Genomic DNA, 18,993 nt, shown 5'->3' with positions numbered 1-18,993 from the left:
TCACACTAAGAATTGCACATTTTCCCTTTTTCACAGAAAATTCAGATTGCAGTCTTTTTGAAAGAGAAACAGTTGGTTTATGACTTGGGGGAAAAAAATATTTCAGTAACAGCTTCTTAGTCCTCCTGCTCCCCCTGGTTTAACACCATTCTTCCACTTACATTCTCTTGTTCATATCAGTTACTGTTGTTACATTCAGAAAACTTTCATGAAGATTGCATATGGAAATGCTGATGTTTTCCTGAGTGAAGACAGTTAAGAAATTTAATTGGCAGTACCAAGGGAACTTTAATTTTTTCTCCTCATTGTCAGTTATGCACATACCTTACCAAATTCCTAATACTGAGGTACATTTAGTTGCTTATCTTCCATTTCTGTTATGATTTTGTGTATTTTTCACTTGCTGTAGATAAACCTACAAGCAGCAGAGTCTTTAAATCAGTATGTCTAAATAAGTAACATGTCTTGGATTGGAAGTGAAAGTTGCATGCTGCTCCAGCGTATTTATTTCACCTTTCTTCCCTGCTCTTTTCTTCACACTGTCTACAAACACATATAATATTATTTGAAAAATTCAAGTACAGTAAGTTGTTTAATTCCAGCAGGAGATATTTTTGTAACTTTCCTTGAGAATAGTTTTAGTTCCTGTACTAGCAGTTGAATGCATGAATGTTTTGGTTTAAGGCATGGCCTACAGCTGAAAGAGGTCAAGTGGAAGACTGTGGACTACTGCATGTTACAGTTTCAGCAGCTGACGCTATTGCCGATCTCAGTTTCTGAAAATTATATTTCAAACCAACAGCCAAATAAGGAGTGTTTTTTCAGACAAAGCAGAAGTTGGTTTCCCCTGCTATATAAATGTTGCTTTGGTTTCAGAGTGCTTTGGTTAATTAGATTCAAGTGATTGTAAATCAGAGAATGGCAGGGGTTGGAAGGGAGCTCTAGAGATCATCTAGTCCAACCCCCCTGCTAAAGCAGGTTCACCTAGAGCAGGTTGCAAAATGTTAAGAATTTTCTTTGCTCAGAAATATTTGTTCTGCCATGTTGCAGAACGCCCTTAAATAAACATTTAAATGCCAACCAGTTACACTGGACTTTTCTTCAGAGTATTTTAAACATACTGGTTTTGATACTTATAAAACAAACTTATGAAACATACCCTGAAATGATTGATAATACAGACACTGATATACAGTCTTCAACAATGCAGAATCAAGCATGCCAGCTCACTGTATAATGCAGTTAATTATAGTAGGTAGTATTGTACCACATACTAAAAATTAGGGATTTTTCCTTTTAATGAGTATGCTATGAGAAATGATCTGTCTAATCATTAAACCAGCTGCAGATGTTAAAAAGAAGTGCAAAAAAAAAGGTCATGTAGATCTATCTACATTGAAATGCCTGCCCTGTAGTGAAAGATTAATATTATGAGTGAATATGATGAATACTATGCTAGGAAGGTTTTCGTTAGTGGCTTTTCACAGTTTTGTGAATAGCCTTTGATCTTCAGAAGTTATCACCTTCTTCTGATTTTCTTAGTTTTTTAGAAATCCATTATCTTGTGTCCTGTCCATATTCGCCATAGTCTGTTTCCATCATGCTGTTACCTTTCTTAGCTTGTGTTATCCTTGAAACTTGTGTTTATTTACATTCTATGCATGTAAAGTTTTTTGCTTTTTAACAAAGCTGTGGTTATTTCTAAATATACTTCTTAGAAAGATATATTCACACTTTCCCCCCCAATACTTTGGGAAAAATTGCCATAGCAGTTATATATCTGTGTGGAATTCAGGAAATGGCTGGAATTTTATAACTATTCAGGCAGTAATGTGTGACAGACACAGATCTCATTAGCAGGGCTCCAGAGACCCAGAAAATATACCTGTTCTGTTTTATACTGAAGCACAAGAAAGAAATACCAGAATTAGAGAAAGACACTTCCCCTTCCCTATGAGTTTATGTACACCTTCCTGTGGCCATCAAATTTTCGCAATGTTGTCTCTCTTAAGATTCTTTACTAGAGTCTTTGGAGTGTCTTAATAAATTAAATTCAACACTGTTTGTTTATCTACTGTTCTGTTAACTCATTTTCAAAGAATTCTACCATGCCAGAACTGAACAATTTACTCTTATGGAATTCATGCCGATGTGTCCCTGTCATATCGTAGTGTGATGCTTGGATGAAGTTATATGTTCATGTGTTTTAATAGAGGTACATGTGTTTCCATTTTTTAACATTAAGGCTGGTAGGAGGTAGATGCATTCTACAGGCATGTGTTTTGACAGATGGAGAGAAGCTTTTTGTGTTGATTTTTCAACAGTCATCCTCTGCAAGACTTCAAGCTCTTCCTGGCTACTGGGAAATTAAGAGTTGGTGATTCAGCCTTTAATTTTGATCCATCTGCTCAAACTAATGAGATCTCTCATTTGTAGGCTTCACTTTGAATTACCAAATGCAACTGAAGCTGTAACATTTGTCTTATGGCACAATTCTCCTCTTGTTTAACTTGAGGAATGATAAATGATAGATGGCTTGCCCTACTGAGTTTTCTAGGGGTTTTGTTATAGAAACTTTTTATCGTGACTGAAAAAGTAAGATCAGAAAATGTTCCAAAGGTTTCCAGGTGCTTTTTAAGCCAGTGTGCTCTTTTTGTAGGATTGCTAACAATGTAGATCTTCATTAGGAGGTTTCTCTGTCAGATCCTACCTCTTAAGACTGCTTTAAGTGAGAATCTCCAGTGCTGTTAAGTCTGCTTTCCTGGGACTGTCCTTCTGTGCTTGGTATTAGCTGGCAAATATTTGTTTTCATGTTGTACTTTGAATTTACTATGTTCTTATATTATCTGAAAAGATGTTAGATCCTCTTGGACTGATTTGCACTTTGGGGTTTTATTTCTACCTCTTAATAAACCAAAGATTATTTAGACAAAGGAAAAAAAAAACCCAACTGAAATTGCACACCATTCATCAGAGAATATGACTCCACACTCAGTTGTAGGTAGAGTATTTTTGCCAGTGTTTATCTTCTGGGGATACTGTTCCCTTGAAGACTGGGTGAAGGCTCAGTCTCCAAAAATTATCATTCCCTCAAAGGGATTACAGCTGTCTCTTGTCAGGCAGTCACCAATAGTGGGCCATGTGCATGAACAGCATTCATTCAGCTACAGAGCTGAAAAAGCTTCTTCACAGCCCTGCGAGAAGGACATCTAATGGAGACAAGTTCTGGGGAGCAGGTTGCACCTTTCTGAGGCAGCCCATAGAGAACCTTGCAAGGTCAGCAAAAACAGTGACTAAAGACCATATGTATCAACATCATTTCTATAATAAATTGAAACATTGCATTATTAGCTAGTTTAGTTCAATAGAGATCATACCGTCTTTTTCTTCACAAATATATGAGGGGGAAAGCACCCTTGTCATGTTGTGCTTTGAGTAATAACATAGTACTTTTAGGAGTTTTGAGAAGTGACAATATTTTTAAGGGTTTTTTCTTCCCTCTAAAACATATGTAAATTTTAACTTTACATTAAATTCCTTTATCTAAAAAATATGGAGCTGTTGCTCTTTACCAGGGTTCAGTTGCTTAAGTTAGTATCCTAGAGAATTAACTCTGTGACTCTGACCATCACTGCTGTTATATAGATTCACATCCATTATACCTCCTGCTGTTGCTGATCTTTTGCTGGTTTATCCCAGTACCTTGGTTACCAAGAGATGATCATGTTTCTCTCATTGTCCCCGTCACCTCTTAAATACTTTTGCTGTTATGAATTTGTCAGAACCTTACCTTTTGCTATCTTTTTTTTTTTTTCTTTTGTGGTCTGGACATTCTCTCTTGGTTAAAAAAAATGTAAAAACCTGAAATTGCGTAAGTTTTCTTGGGATCTTGTTAATTACTTGCATTATGAAGTACAAGGAGAGTTGCTGAAGTTCTTTGAAATCTTTCAGAGGAAGTAATTCTTTAAACTGCACTTATAAAATTCTCTTGGTTTTGCCACAATCCCCAGACTACTCGTCTGTTTCTGCAACCTTTTATTATTTTTTTTTCTCATAGCTGATTCTCTTTGATATTACTTAAACCTTCAAAAGAAGTCCTGTGTTCTCTTTGCCCTTGGTGTTGTTTCAGCAGGTCTCCCATATTTACTCTCTACACCTTACTTTCCTCTCTGGTTTTTTTTTTTTTTTCTGACCTGCAGTACTCTGTTAGTCTGCTTGTCTTCAGCCACAAGTATCGAAAGTTTCAGTCCTGGTTCCTTACCCAATGCACTTCACTCATTTGCCAATTTGGCTGTTTATTACAGTTTTCAACTTGGAATGCCTTTGGCATTCTCCTGTCTTCTGAAACCTCTTTTCCTTTTTAAGACAATGAATGTTTCTGTTTTCCCACTGCTTTTGAGAGTTTTCCATGTACCTCCAAGATGACATACTGTCTGTTTTAACTGTTCTTCCACTAGCTCTGGTACTTCAAGGAAACCTCTTGAAACTTCATTTTCTCACTGAGCTTGGTATTTTCAGTTCATAGCAAAAACCTGACTGTTCAGTGGAAGTTCTGACATCTTTCTGTAGTTCTCATTGCCCTTGCTGTCTGTGCAGGCATTGAGGCTCAAGGTGTCAGTACTTAAATACCGAGGAGACATCATGGCTTTACAGGAAGTGATTACCATATGCAAGGAAGAGCTTTTTCTGGTGGCCAAAGATGCTGGGTTGTCTGTTGCAAAGAATCTAGATTTTTGAAACATTCAGTAGGTGTTGAAAGCCTCACCACAATATCCAAAAGAAAATGCAGTAGTAGTATTCCTACATACTTAGCAACAACTCCAGTTAACTTGAGTGGAGTAGGCTTTAGAAACTGTATAGCAGTGGAGATATGGAAACCGTTTTAGAATTCACATGCTGGAAATCTACTACTGGGACTAAAAATGCAGAGGAAAACTGCTTAAAACAATGAACACCTTATACAAACCATACATTCTCAATGATGCCCTATGAATGGTGATTTCAGCCTGCCCATTTTGTGCTTAGTTCAGTTCAGTTTTCTTAACAACCTTTTGAAGAAAAGTGCTTTTTCAAGTACCTTATTAGTTTCTGAGCTTTTGCTCTTCTGATTTGAACCAATTTCTTAGGTTTAGCTGAGTTCTGTCTCACCATTTTGCTTCTGCAATATTTTCTCAATTGTACCTGATATACCTATGACAAGCTTTACCTTCTATCCTTTACAAAGAAATTTGGATTATTTTTTTTTTTAATGTGCAGAATACTGCCATGTATACTTGCTACATTTTTAATTAGTCTATGCATTGGGTGTTTAGTATGCAGTTTTCTGGAGATCAAGCTTGCTTTATTAATTAGAATTTATGTACTTAATTAAAATGTTCTGTACCACTGTTCTGCATTTAGTTCATTGGAAGTAATATTGAGATCCGATATATTTTTAGTATATTTTTAATGGAATTGGAATAATTTCTTGGGTTCATGAAAGGCAGGTTCTGATTGACCAACCTGATTTCCTTCTGTGACCAGGTGACCTGCCTGGTAGGTGAGGGAAAGGCTGTGGATGTTATCCTGGACTTTAGTAAAGCCTTTGACAATGTCTCCCACAGCATTCTCCTAGAGAAGCTGGCAGCTCATGGCTTAGATAGGGGTGCTCTTTGCTGGCTAAAAAACTGGCTGGATGGCCGAGCCCAGAGGGTTGTGGTCAACAGAGTTAAATCCAGTTGGCATCCAGTCACAAGCAGTGTCCCCCAGGGCTCATTTCTGGGGCCAGTTCTGTTTACTGTCTTTATCAATGATGTGGATGAGGGGATTGAGTGCACCCTCAGCAAGTTTGCAGATGACACCAAATTGGGCAGGGGAGTTGGTCTGCTCGAGGTGGGGAGGGCTCTGCAGAGGGATTTGGACAGGCTGGATCAATGGGCTGAGGCCAGTTGTATGAGGTTTAACAAGGCCAAGTGCCGGGTCCTGCACTTGGGTCACAACAACCCCATGCAATGCTACAGGCTTGGGGAAGAGTGGCTGGAAAGATGCTTGGCAGAGAGGGATCTGGGGGTGTTGGTTGACAGTTGGCTAAACATGAGCCCGCAGTGTGCCCAGGTGGCCAAGAGGGCCAACAGCATCCTGGCTTGTATCAGGAATAGTGTGGCCAGTAGGAATAGGGCACAAGTAGATTGTGCCCCTGTACTCAGCACTGGTGAGGCCGCACCTTGAATACTGTGTTCAGTTCTGGGCCCCTCACTACAAGAAGGACATTGAGGTGCTGGAGCATATCCAGAGAAGGGCAACAAAGCTGGTGAGAGGTCTGGAGCGCAAGTCTGATGAGGACTGGCTGAGAGAACTGGGGTTGTTTAGGCTGGAGAAGATGAGGCGGAGGGGAGGAAGACCATACCGCTCTCTACAACTACCTGAAAGGAGGTTGTAGTGAAGTGGGTGTTGGTCTCTTCTCCCAGGTAACAGGCAACAAGATGAGAGGAAATGACCTCAAGTTGCATCAGGGGAGGTCTTGACTGGATGTTAGGAAAAATTTCTTTACTGACAGAGTGGCCAAGCATTGGAACAGGCTGCTGAGAGAGGTGGTGGAGTCACCATCCTTGGAGGTGTTCAAAAACTGTGTAGACGTGGCACTTTGGGACATGGTTTAATAGGCATGGTGGTGTTGGGTTGATGGTTGGACTTGATGATCTTGGAGGTCTTTTCCAACCTTAATGATTCTGTAATTCTATGTTTCTAAGTATCACCTTGCACAGATTTTTAATACTTTTTCAAATCAGGATTTTTGATGTTACAGATAAGAAACAGATTACGCTTGAATTTATACAGTCAAAACTGATTCTGTGCTATATATTACACCTAAAGCATTCACTTTGTCTGTAATTGTGTTCTATTTACAATAACTGACTTGAACTTTGCAGTACTAAGAAGTGTCATCTTGTTTTTCTTACAACACTATCGTAAACCAAAAAAGAAACACTGAGTAGTTATTTTAAATCTATTATATTAGATTGTCAGAAGTTAATTTGACAGGTATTAATTTCATCTGTAAAAATGATGGATTAAATTTCTTTATTATCAGTTTTCCAGATGTTATTTGGTTGCAGAAGCTGTGTGAAGATAAAAGTTTAATAAGCTTAGTTACTGCAACTGTTGACAATGCTTTTATAGCTGTGTCACAAGATAAGATTTAATAAACCAGTATTTTCTTCAGAGAGGTCTCTCTGGAACTTAGTACCTTGAGAATTAAGGTTGTCCTAGTATTTTTCCTGGGTGAAATAGTGTTTATAGCACACCTTGGACAGATAACTCTGAAAAGTTACTGGTTTTGTTAAAATGTATACTTTATCTAGGTTGTATTTTTCTTGACTTCAGTCTTATAGCCTAAAGAGTTTAGTGTAGTGTTGATTTTTTGTAACTCTGTATCTATGCAGATTGCTTCTACTTCATCATGTGGTGTAGCTTATTTGCATATATATGTCTATATATTGCTTTTATATTTATATATATGCACACATGTATTTAAATACATAAAAATGCACACATGTATGTAAATACATAAAAATACACACATACAGAAGGTAAAGTGGTCCGGCAGGATTATGGCTGATCATTTTAGATGTTATTTCTGTGTCAGCTGATTAAGTGAAGACCTTAATACTTTGGATAGTTTTCTGTAGAATATCTTTTGCAGTTTTTGCACGATTAGAGCCCGTATGGTTTCTTTAACAAATCATGGACAAACTAATTCAGTGATGGTGCACTAATTTTATGTTCTGCATCTTCATCATTTATTTATGCACTTAATTTCCACAATAATTGCCTTTTGCATTTTTAAGGATATAATAGTTAATGTAATCTTATGCCTGAATAAATGAAACTTTGTATCTTACTTTAATTAAAAATACTATATTAATGTGCTGCGTGCAAGATATGCTTCAAAAACGTATACCAGAGGTTTCATGTTATTGTCAAATGATACGTATATACTATTTTCCTCTGTATTTTCTGGTTGAATCTGTTTGACTTTAAACATTTAATACCTTGTCAGGTGTCTATAGGAACAGCTGAGGAAATTGCTGGAAATGGATGCATATAATGCATATTATGAATATAATAACTCATTCTTCTTCAATTAGGTAGCCTTCTAAATGTTTGTGTGCTATATATCTGTGCCTTATGCTAATTTTTGTATACATATTTGTATAGTAGCTTGTCTGTGTATGTGTACTTAGGTGTTCACAATGAATTTATGTAGACCTGAAGCACCAATTTAATATCTTTCCATTAATTATGAGTTCACGAGGTGTTCAGTTTATGTCTGTAGTCTTGCACAGCTACACAATAATGTCAGTGTTGGTAATAGAACTGTTTAAGGTAGCGAGTGCTTCTATTTAGAACGATTATTCTTTTGATATTATGAATGTACATTGAATCTTTTAAGACTAAAAATCAAGTTTAATTCCAAATGAGTAACTTCTCATAGGCTAAAATTATATTTAAATGAAATAATAAATAGTTACATCTTGAGCCAGTTGGCCTTTTGTGGATGAACTAAGTATATGTATGGATGTACGGCTTACAAGTTAGTTAAAGGCAGCTTGACCAGTCTTGCAGCCTAATGCAATGAGTTTTACTAGCTCTATGCTAAAAGCTGTTTTTCAGACGTGGGACTAGAAACCATTAGTGGTCTAGAAGATTTTGGGAAGTAAAGGCTCTGGATCCCTGTCAGCTTCATATTCTTCTTCAGTAAGAATTTAATGGCAAGGATAAACAATACTCCAGAAGATATGTTGAGGATTGTCGGTGGTCCAAAGCTTTTGAAACTTCTTGCTCTGTAGCCCTGAAAGAAACAGATCTGTGTGCTTAGTTTAAGATAATAGATAGTATCAACTAATAAACTCCCTGGTTATTGTCAAAACTTCTGTAAATTATTCAAAATGTAACAAGGTAACTACTATCCACTAAGACCTTATGCTATCACAGACTTTTTAACAGATGTTACCAGAGAATCCAGTAGTAATGTCATTAGTGGGTTTTAATGTGAAATGTGCAGTAATGTAGGATGCTATAGAAAATCAGTTGTTTTGAGGAATCCATAAGGACAGAAAATAAATATTCTTTATTAAGACACTGAGATGCATCAAGAAATTCCTTTTGACTTTATACTTCTATTCACTTTCCGGAGTATGAGATTTCTCACCTATTTAGTGCTGTGGTGTTGATAGTTTTATTTGTCGTTACTGAGGAGATGACTCCAGCATATGTTACATTTGTATGCTCTCATGTATTTAATCTTGAGGTATTTGTAATATTCTTATTTAGGAGAGGATATCTTGAGAAGGGCTAGGTGCATAAGGTGTGCGTTTATGAGGGACATTCTGATTGGTTTAGCACAGTTTACTATTGTTTGCAAACTATTGCATCATTTAAATTCTTCATAACTTTATGAAGTTTAATATTGAAAACATTGCTTATACTTCAAGGCAGTTCGTCACTTTTCTGATGATGTAGAAAACCCATTGATTAGGAGCAAAAAAAGCTTCTGGATAAAGGTCTGTGCTTTTAAATCAGTACTGATAAGAATCACAGAATCACAGAATCGTAAGGGTTGGAAGGGAGCTCAGGAGATCCAATAGTCCAACCCCCCTGCTAAAGCAGGCTCACCTAGAGCATGCTACACAGGACTTCATCCAGGCGGGCTTTGAATATCTCCAGAGAAGGAGACTCCACAACCTCCCTGGGCAGCCTGTTCCAGTGCTCTGCCACCCTCAGAGTGAAGAAGTTCTTCCTCATATTCAACTGAAACCTCTCGTGTTTCAGTTTGCATCCATTGCCCCTAGTCCTGTCGTTGGACACCACTGCAAACAGACTGCTTCCGTCCTCTTGACTTCCGCCCTTAAGATATTTGTATGCGTTGATGAGATCCCCTCTCAGTCTTCTCTTCTTCAGGCTGAACAAGCCCAACTCTCTCAGCCTTTCCTCGTAGGGGAGATGCTCCAGTCCCTTTATCATCCTAGTAGCTCTCCTCTGGACTCTTTCTAGGAGTTCCTCGTCTTTCTTGAACTGGGGAGCCCAGAACTGGACACAGTACTCCAGGTGGGGTCTCACCAGGGCAGAGTAGAGGGGGAGGAGAACCTCCCTCGACCTGCTGGCCACACTCCTCTTAATACACCCCAGGATACCATTGGCCTTCTTGGCAACAAGGGCACATTGCTGGCTCATGGTCAGCTTATTGTCCACCAGGACTCCCAGGTCCCTCTCAGCAGAGCTGCTATCTAGCAGGTCATCCCCCAGCCTGTATTGGTGCATGGGGTTCGACCTCCCCAGGTGCAGCACTCGACACTTGCTCTTGTTGAACTTCATCAAGTTCCTCTTTGCCCAACTCTCCAGCCTGTGCAGGTCCCGCTGAATGGCATCACAGCCTTCCGGCGTATCAGCCACTCCTCCCAGTTTTGTATCATCAGCAAACTTGTTGCAGGTACACTCTATTCCTTCATCCAGGTCATTGATGAACAAGTTGAACAAGACCGGGCCGAGTACCGAGCCCTGGGGAACTCCACTAGCTACCGGCCTCCAACTGGACTCTGCCACGCCGATCAGAACTCTCTGGGCCCTGCCATTCAGCCAGTTCCGAATCCACCTTACTGTCCACTCATCCAACCCATACTTCTTGAGCTTCCCTATGAGGATGTTATGGGAAACAGTATCAAAAGCCTTGCTGAAGTCAAGGTAGACAACATCCACCGCTCTCCCTTTGTCTACCCAGCCAGTCATGCCATCATAAAAGGCTATCAGATTGGTCAGGCATGATTTCCCCTGGTAAATCCGTGCTGGGTACTCCTGATGATCTTCTTTTCCTCTACTTGCTTGGAGAGGACACTCAGAATGAGTTGTTCCATCACCTTTCCAGGGACCGAGGTGAGACTAACCGGCCTGTAGTTCCCTGGGTCCTCCTTCTTGCTAGAAAGAAAGCTAGAAAACCTGACTGTTCTGTTCTTTAATTGTTACGTAGGTTTGTTTATGTTACTGGATCTTACAAAACCAGAAGATACAGAGGTTGACATGGCAATATTCTTAATCTTTTTACTTAAGTAAAAGGAATGGGAAAAGATATTAAGATTTCTCCAGTATCCTCTATGTTCCTTTCCTTCAGTAAAGCTGAATAGAATCTGCTCATCAGTACTGGGTTATTTTTTTATATTATGGATGGTATACATATAAGTATAAATAGTGTTGGAAACATAAGAAGGGATATGGTAGACATGACAACTCTTATTCTGGAGTGATATTTGTCAAAAATATAATTTATGATAATGTAAAAACATATTTTATTGTAACAAGTCAAAATAGTTAATGTCAGAACAGGACAAAGGGAAACACTTGAAACAAATTATTGCATGATCTTGTTTTTCTAAAAAAAGATGCAGTGAAAAGCTGCTTATAATTTTGAATAATAACTGTCATTCAAGGCCATTGGCATCTCCAAAAATGCAATTGTTAACTGCCTAATGACATATATTTGCATATCAATAGACTAGCTATTCTTGCTTAATTTTCTATACAAGAACAGATATTGCTATTTCTATTTCTATCCTCTCAGTTAAAATTCAGAATAATTTCTACTACCTGTAGGAGTCAGTAAAGTATTGTTTGTTTGTCTTACTAAATAATTTGTCCTCTACTTCAATTTTCACTCTATTCATTTTTCCTCTGCATTTTTTCATATATTTGGCTAATGCTACAAATCGAGGATAGCATAGATCCCATTATACTGTTCTGAAACAGGTTTCCTTTAGTGTCCAGAATCCATATTTAAACATTGATTCAATAACTAAGCATTTATTTTATAGGCCATCTAATATAATTCAAAATATAATAAAACAAGATTGTAAACACAAGTGCTTACAATTTTTAAAGTAATTAATAATTTAGAACTTCCCCATGTAAATTAAATCAGGCAAACAAATCTGCGTACCTTAGTGGAAAACGTGGATAACTGTTGTATAGGTATAAAGGAAGAGTTGTGAAGTTTCGTATGGGCAAGTACTTTTTACTCAGCAGCATCCTCCCATTAGTGCTGCTGCATACACACTGACTGCTCTTCAGTGTAAAGCTTTGATATCATCAGAATCTTTAGTGCTAGGGGCTTAATGTCAAACTTACGGGTCCAGAACAGTTTTATCCATAGCTTTGAATGGAAATTACACCAAACCCCTATATCTTTTATTTTATCTAGTGGCAGAAGACACAATGTCATGTTTTACGTGAGCTTAGCTGAGTGCCTTTCTGAAATGCCTGTGCACTATTACATGCAGCATATGGAAGAAAAAGGAGAAATTAGGGGTCTGTGTCCAGTTGCTGAGCTAAGATCGTATTGAGATCAGAGGTGTGATGCGATAGCTCACATGACTGAGTGCTGTAATGAGTAGAAACAGGCTCTTGAGCAAGGTCAGGCCAGGTCAGCAAGAAACGTATGCGAGAGCACAGCAGGGATACCTGGAGCTCTGCCTAGGGATGGATGATGAGCCAGCTGAGAGCATAGGAGGAGAATTAGCCAGCAGACAGACATGAGCAACATTGTTGTAGGAGTTTGCTACAGACTCACTGATCAGGAATAAAGTAGATGAGGCCTTCTTCAGTCAACTAGAAGAAACCTCATGTACACTGGTCCATGGTCTTCCTGGGGGACTTTAGCACCCAAATATCTGCTGGAGGGACAATACATCAGGGCAAAAGCAATCCAGGAAGTTTGTGGAGTGCATTGATGACAACTTCCTAGCACAGATGATAGAGGAGCTGATGAGGATTGATGCTGTTCTGGAACTTGAACTTACAAAAAAGGAAAGACAGGTTGGGGATGTGAATGCTGGGAGAAGGCTTGGCTGCAGTGAACATGAGAGTTCAGGATTCTGATGGAGGCAACAAGGCAAAAAGCTAGACCACAGCCCTGGAGGAGAGCACTTTGGCCTCATCAGGGGTCTGCTTGGAAGAATCCTATGGCATGTGGTCCAGGAGAGCTGCATGATTTTCAGGGGTTACATCTGCCAGGCTCAAGAATGGTCCATCCTGATGTGCAGGAAATCAAGCAAAGGTGGCCTAAGGCCAGCATGGATGAGAAAGAAACTCCTGACAAAACTCAAACATGAAAAGTAAGCATACAGGAGGGTAAAGCGGGGACAGGAGACCCACGAGGAATGTAAAGGCACTGTTCAAGCATACAGAAGTAGGATTAGGAAAGCCAAACCCCATCTGAAGATGAACCTGGCAAGGGGTGTAAAGGACAACAAGAAGGGCTTCCACAAGTACATTAGCAGCAAGAAAACAACTAGGGAAAATGATGGCTCTTTGCTGAAGGGGGCAGGAACCCTGGTGACAAAGGACATGCAGAAGATTGAGCTACTCAGTGTCCTCTTTGTCTTGGTCTTTGCTGGTAAGATTTGCCTACAGGAAACGCAAGGTCCCTGAGAATAAGTGGGAAAGATCAGAGCAAAGACTTACCCCTATGCTCACCCTTACATAAATCTATGCAACCTGATTGGAGACACCCACACATGCTGAAGGAGATGGGCAATGTCATTGCAGAGCCAATTATGATAATCCTTGTAAGACCATGGTAATCGGGAAGTTCCTGAGAGCTGAAATGCAGCACATGTCATCCCTATCTTCAAAAAGGCCAAGAAAATTATGTCTGTAACCTGACTAGCAGGAGCTCAGTTGAGGTTATAATGTTAAACAGAAGGGGAAAAAAAGTCAGAAGATGAGGAAGAAAATTCATGAACTTCTAGTTAAAAAAAAATTCCTTGGTCACCCCAGGCTAAGATTTCTTGTTAGATATAATCCTAAAAAGTCAATTTAATAACCAACAGCAGTAAGGCCGTTTTTTGTGATGGAATCTACCTTGGGGGATTCTGCGCACCCTTTAAATAATATCCTGACACTTGGAAATCAGTGAGATAGTAAGTTTTCAGAATGCCTATAAATGATACAGAAACAAGAAAAATAAATGTTAAAATATATATAAATGTATTGTTGGAATTATTTGGGATTATTCCAAATGTCTTTCTTTTGCATCAAAGACAAAAATGTTACATACTTATGACACCTACACAATTTTTTTTAAAGGGTAATTGTTCCACAAGTTCTTTAATCTGTGGTTAAGTGGGAAGAGCTCTTGCTAGAGATGATACAACAAGATGGAGGAAAGACTAGTAAAAAGAAAGAAAATAAAACCAGGAGCAACTATGTTTATACTGAAAATTAGAATAGAGTTATAACAATTAAGATGGTACCAAATCAGAGAAGACAGAGTAGGAGGTGCATCAAGAAGGAAACGAAGAAAAATTAAAATGAGTAAGAAAGATGGTAGTATTTCAGAATGCGTATGGTAGTAGAGCCTTTTTTATGGATAGATTTAGAACACAGAAGGCTAAATGAAGGAAAGGCAGATAAGTAGAAAATTAAGAAAGTAGTACCTTACCATAGCTTTTTACACAGAATTTCATGAGCAATAATAAAAATGAGATGGGACTGTAAAATATAATATTCATAAGGGTGGGCACATCTTAAGTGAAAAATACATTTCTGCTTTAAAAGAAATACAAAAATTGAAATTACAGGAGAGATGTCTTTAAAAAGCGGTATTATTACAGTCAGATAAATGAGCAAGTGCATATTATGATAGTAAAAATATCTGTAAATAAATAGGAGTTACTACCCTTAGAGCTGGTATATCTAGACAGAAATATAATTAGATAAATAGCTATGTTAAATAGATTTTTATTTTTTTTTAAATTAGATTTTGTAGAGGTTTTTACAAAAATCCTAGGGCTTGTTTGAACAGGGCTGATCAGAATTAATTTGAGTGAATAATTACATCAAAACTTAACAAAGACAGAAATTAATGGTAATCTATCAAGAGTTCAAAATATATTACATTACAGTACTGATTAGTGATGCAGCATTATAAATTTTTTGTTGTTGTTATTTAATATATTCTGTTAAAACATTGTATGGTATTGTGTAGCTTTGATCTTCAGCAGAGTTTGCTGAATGTTTCTCCTGAATGTACAGGTGTTTTAATGTTGACTCTTGTTGATTTTTTTTTTATTTTTTTTTTTGCATTTTTGCCCCCTCAAGCTTGAATGAAAATTCCTGTATTCTAATGCACATTATTTAATTTTATATGATGAGTAAATGCAGTCTGCTTTTAACTTGTGAAGAATTTTCTGTACAAAAGAAAGGGTATATAAAATGTCTCATTAGAACTAGTTTGTAGGCAGCTTAGTAATTTTCTGTAGTGTAAAAGGTCTTAATACACATGCAAATTGTATCAATATTTCTTTTAAATACAAGATGTACTAAAATGAATTAAAATAATCAGAAAATAAATTCAGATTCTCATGTTGCCTTGGTAAGTGACATAGCCTGTTCAGCTTTTTCCATTCCCGTGGTGCAGTTTAATATGTGAAAAGACTTTAACATGCAAACATTCACTAAAATAAAAGCAAAATTTCTACATTAAGCTTTTTAAGCCTTAGTATAAGTCTTGTTATAAAAATTCTTATTTCATATACTGTATTGCTGTTCTTTTAGTTACTAGTCCTGGATAGTGATCTTCATGAGTTATTGCAATATCAGTGAGAGGAAGGGCAAGTCATATTTTTACGCTGTCATGCTGTCATTTAGATCTGGTAATCAAGACATTCTGATTTTGCAGTGAGTATTTTTGATCAGGAGCTATTAGTGAGCTATGTGTGCTGTTTTAATTTATATTTTGCATGGAATAATATACTTTTCATTCTGTAAATGTTAGGCACTGAAATTTTGAACTGTATCTTGGCAGTTGGGAAGAAATCACAACACAAGAGAGAAGCAATTTTATTATTCCTTAGAATTAAGCTAGACACCAGTGAGTTGTACTTAGTCTAGGAGATGGTTCTTTTTAATGAGGTGCAAAGGATGATGTTTTTAACGTAAGTAGGTGCAGTCAGCGCTCCTCGAGGAGAAGTCTTGAAACCTCATTAGAAATTGAGTTTTGTGAAATACTTGGAGGAGGTTTCATGCTAGCTTAAGGGAGAAAATGGTTGGATAGATTGATCTGTTGATCCATAGCCCGAAGTGTTCGTTTTCAGTAGAAGTAATACCCAGGTCAAGAGCTGGATACCGCATAAAAAAAAACATGCTATAAGGATTTAGCTGGGAAGCTAAACAATGTCTTGAAGCTAAAATAAAGTATATATACTTGTCTTTAAACTAGATAATTAATATTGACATTGCATTAAATAAATTTATTCTTTCATATTAATTTGAAAGATGTGATGCAAAGTGGGTAGCAGAACCTAGGCCTTCTGTTCTTGAGGAGAGGGGTTAAGTAAAACAGAGATGCTTAACTCAATCATTCAAGTGACCAGCACTCCAATAACAAGATGGAAAGATACCTGAAAGAGTCAGTGTGCTTCCCCAAAAAGATGAATGCACCAGTTTGGAGTTACCATAGAGGATGTTAGTTTGAAAGACATATTTTCCAGCAGCAAAAGTTACTGCAAGCATCTTTACTGTCCAAGGCAGGAGAAAGGTGTTTCAAGGGATTTCAAGTACCTGATTGTAAATTTTCATGATTAGAGACACTTTTGTTGCTTGCATATGTGGTGTGTTTTTTTCTTTCTCCTCTAAGTGAAAATATAAGTCCTACCAGCATCTGGTTACGTGTCTCTGATAACAGAAACGTAGTAGCTCTCGTAGGTATTTTGAATAATAGCATGCTTTTCAGTGCTTTGGTGATGCACTAACACATTTCAGAAAGATTACAACCTGGAATACGCAACACTTGGGGAATGGAAGCACTTCCTGATGTGATTTTTAAAAAGAAGTCTTTGGTGAAAACATTTGATTTGTTTCATACTTCAAGAAAATTGTGGGGAGGTAACCTAGCTAGAGACATTGGCTTTCTCCTTTCTTGTATATTTTTTATCATTTAAAAGGTTTGGTTTCAAGAGAGCAGCAGCAGACACTTTCAGCACTAGGGCTATATACACCAGAGCTAGCTTTGAACTGCAGAGTGCAGATCTAATTACACAGCTTGTAGCTGTGGAACCGCTTCTCTCTATTCTAAATTACTTTTCCTAACTTATTTGCATAATTTAATGCACAGAGATTTTGCCACTGAAATATAATATTCTCTGACACAGTTAGGACAGGCTAAATTAACCCTCTTAAGACTGTATTGCTGTCTCACAATGTATTTGGTAAATGCTTACCAACTTCATAGGGGGAAAAACATTCAACAAGGTGTTATGTGTCAATTTTTAGCTAGGGCTGGTTCTTTGCAAACATATTTGATGACGCACAGAGATTACAAGTAAACGTTAACCTTAAGATTGGACACCTCTAATCAGCTAATAAAGCTGTCTTTTTTTGTTTTTAATCAGGCTTGGTGTCTGTCTGCCTCTCACCGAAAAGTTCTTTTTATTGTCAGCAATTTATGCAATCATTTTAAATTTAAAATTTGGTCAGGTATGGATATGTGATCATGAAATACATAAATGTCAATGAATTCAAGTGTGCATTATTAGTTTAAAAACACTGGGAGGTAAATTTCATAAAGAAAATGTGCTACACATCTGAAAATTGGGTGTCTTTCTGTAAGAACTATAGAAAGGCTTCTCGGTAGAGGATAGTTGTACAATGCTTGTTTCTTGGTTATTGTTTGCATAATAAGGTCTTACATCTTTCTGACTGAATGATTGCTGTGATGTCAGATATTGTCGTACAATGATTCTGGAAGAAGAAGAAGCCATGTAAAAAGTGTTACAAAGTATCAAATGCGTACTTTGACTAATTCTAAGGGTTTTTATGCTTAGTCCTTTATTTCTTCTAGTTCATTTAGTGCAAGAATTTAGTATGTTAAAGAAGCAGTTCTGTGTCAGGACACATCTTCATTGCAGAAGATTAAAATCTTGTGATGGACACAGTAGAGAAGAACAGAAAAAGAAGAGACAATGTGTTATGTAGGACATAGAAACACTTCACTTCAAAAATTAGATTTTGTCCCTGCCTCTGACAGCTTATGCCTGATGTTACAGCAGCTGAAGCTGCTGAGATAAAAATCTTTAGAAGTATGTACTAATCAGCACTTCTAAATTTTGAGAATTATGACAGGAAACGTTGATCTGATGATTAAGAGTATTGGGTGCTCATGGCTTCAATGGAGTTAATAGGAGCTCTGCTTCGAGTTTATCAAGTTATATATAGTAAGCAGTATGATCTCATCTCTTAAGTTTCGCACTCAAGGAATGAATACACTTAACCTTAGTTTCACTTGCAAAATGGGAATGTGAGGAAACAATGTTGTACACGTTTTTCCTTGGAGTTATGTAATCCTCGCTTCTTGTAATGATTAACCTCACAGTAAATCCCATTACGGAATTGTTAATTCTTGAGAGCAGGGTTTGATCAGAGTATGCTAGATAAGGCAAAAACTAGATCTGGATTCATTAATTGAGCATTGTCTGTTTCACATACAAAATGAAGCAGGTAGTGTTTTGATGTAGGAAGGAAGATTAAATACAGCCTGCATTTAAAATCTGGCTTCCTAGTTTAACACCATCCTATATTCTACATATTTTGCATGTTAGCCCAGCCAGCTCCTTCAGGTCAGGGTTGGCAATTCCAGGTTTTTTTCTGGATTTCTCCTGCCTAGCTACTATTCCTAATGATGCACTTGAAACATCTTCCGGTCCTGTGACAGAGAAGAAGGCTGCTTGTTTTTCAATTCTTGTGGAAAACCCAGCATGGAATTACACTTGTCCTGTTTAGTTTCAGCTGCATGTAGGCAGGAGCTTTAGAAATCATAACTGAAGTTTTATCAAGTCTGTACCAAGCCTCTGCTAACTGAAAGCAAAAACATATGCTCTTAACTAACCCCTCAGTTCTGCTGGATAAATGGAGCATGAAAGAATGTTGATGCTCTTTATGGCTACAATTTATTTTTATATATACTATTGG

General features: G+C 37.6%; 1 protein-coding gene across 1 annotated transcript in view; it reads left to right on the top strand.

Annotated features, from left to right (window-relative positions):
• Positions 1 to 18,993, top strand: part of ASCC3 (activating signal cointegrator 1 complex subunit 3) — a 261,873-nt gene that overhangs the window by 106,686 nt on the left and 136,194 nt on the right. The gene's annotated exons all lie outside the window — the stretch shown is intronic.

This window comes from Egretta garzetta, unplaced genomic scaffold, assembly GCF_000687185.1.
Source record: "Egretta garzetta isolate BGI_Z169 unplaced genomic scaffold, ASM68718v1 scaffold231, whole genome shotgun sequence".
Lineage (NCBI taxonomy): Eukaryota > Metazoa > Chordata > Aves > Pelecaniformes > Ardeidae > Egretta > Egretta garzetta.
This window is presented reverse-complemented; position numbering and strand designations above follow the sequence as displayed.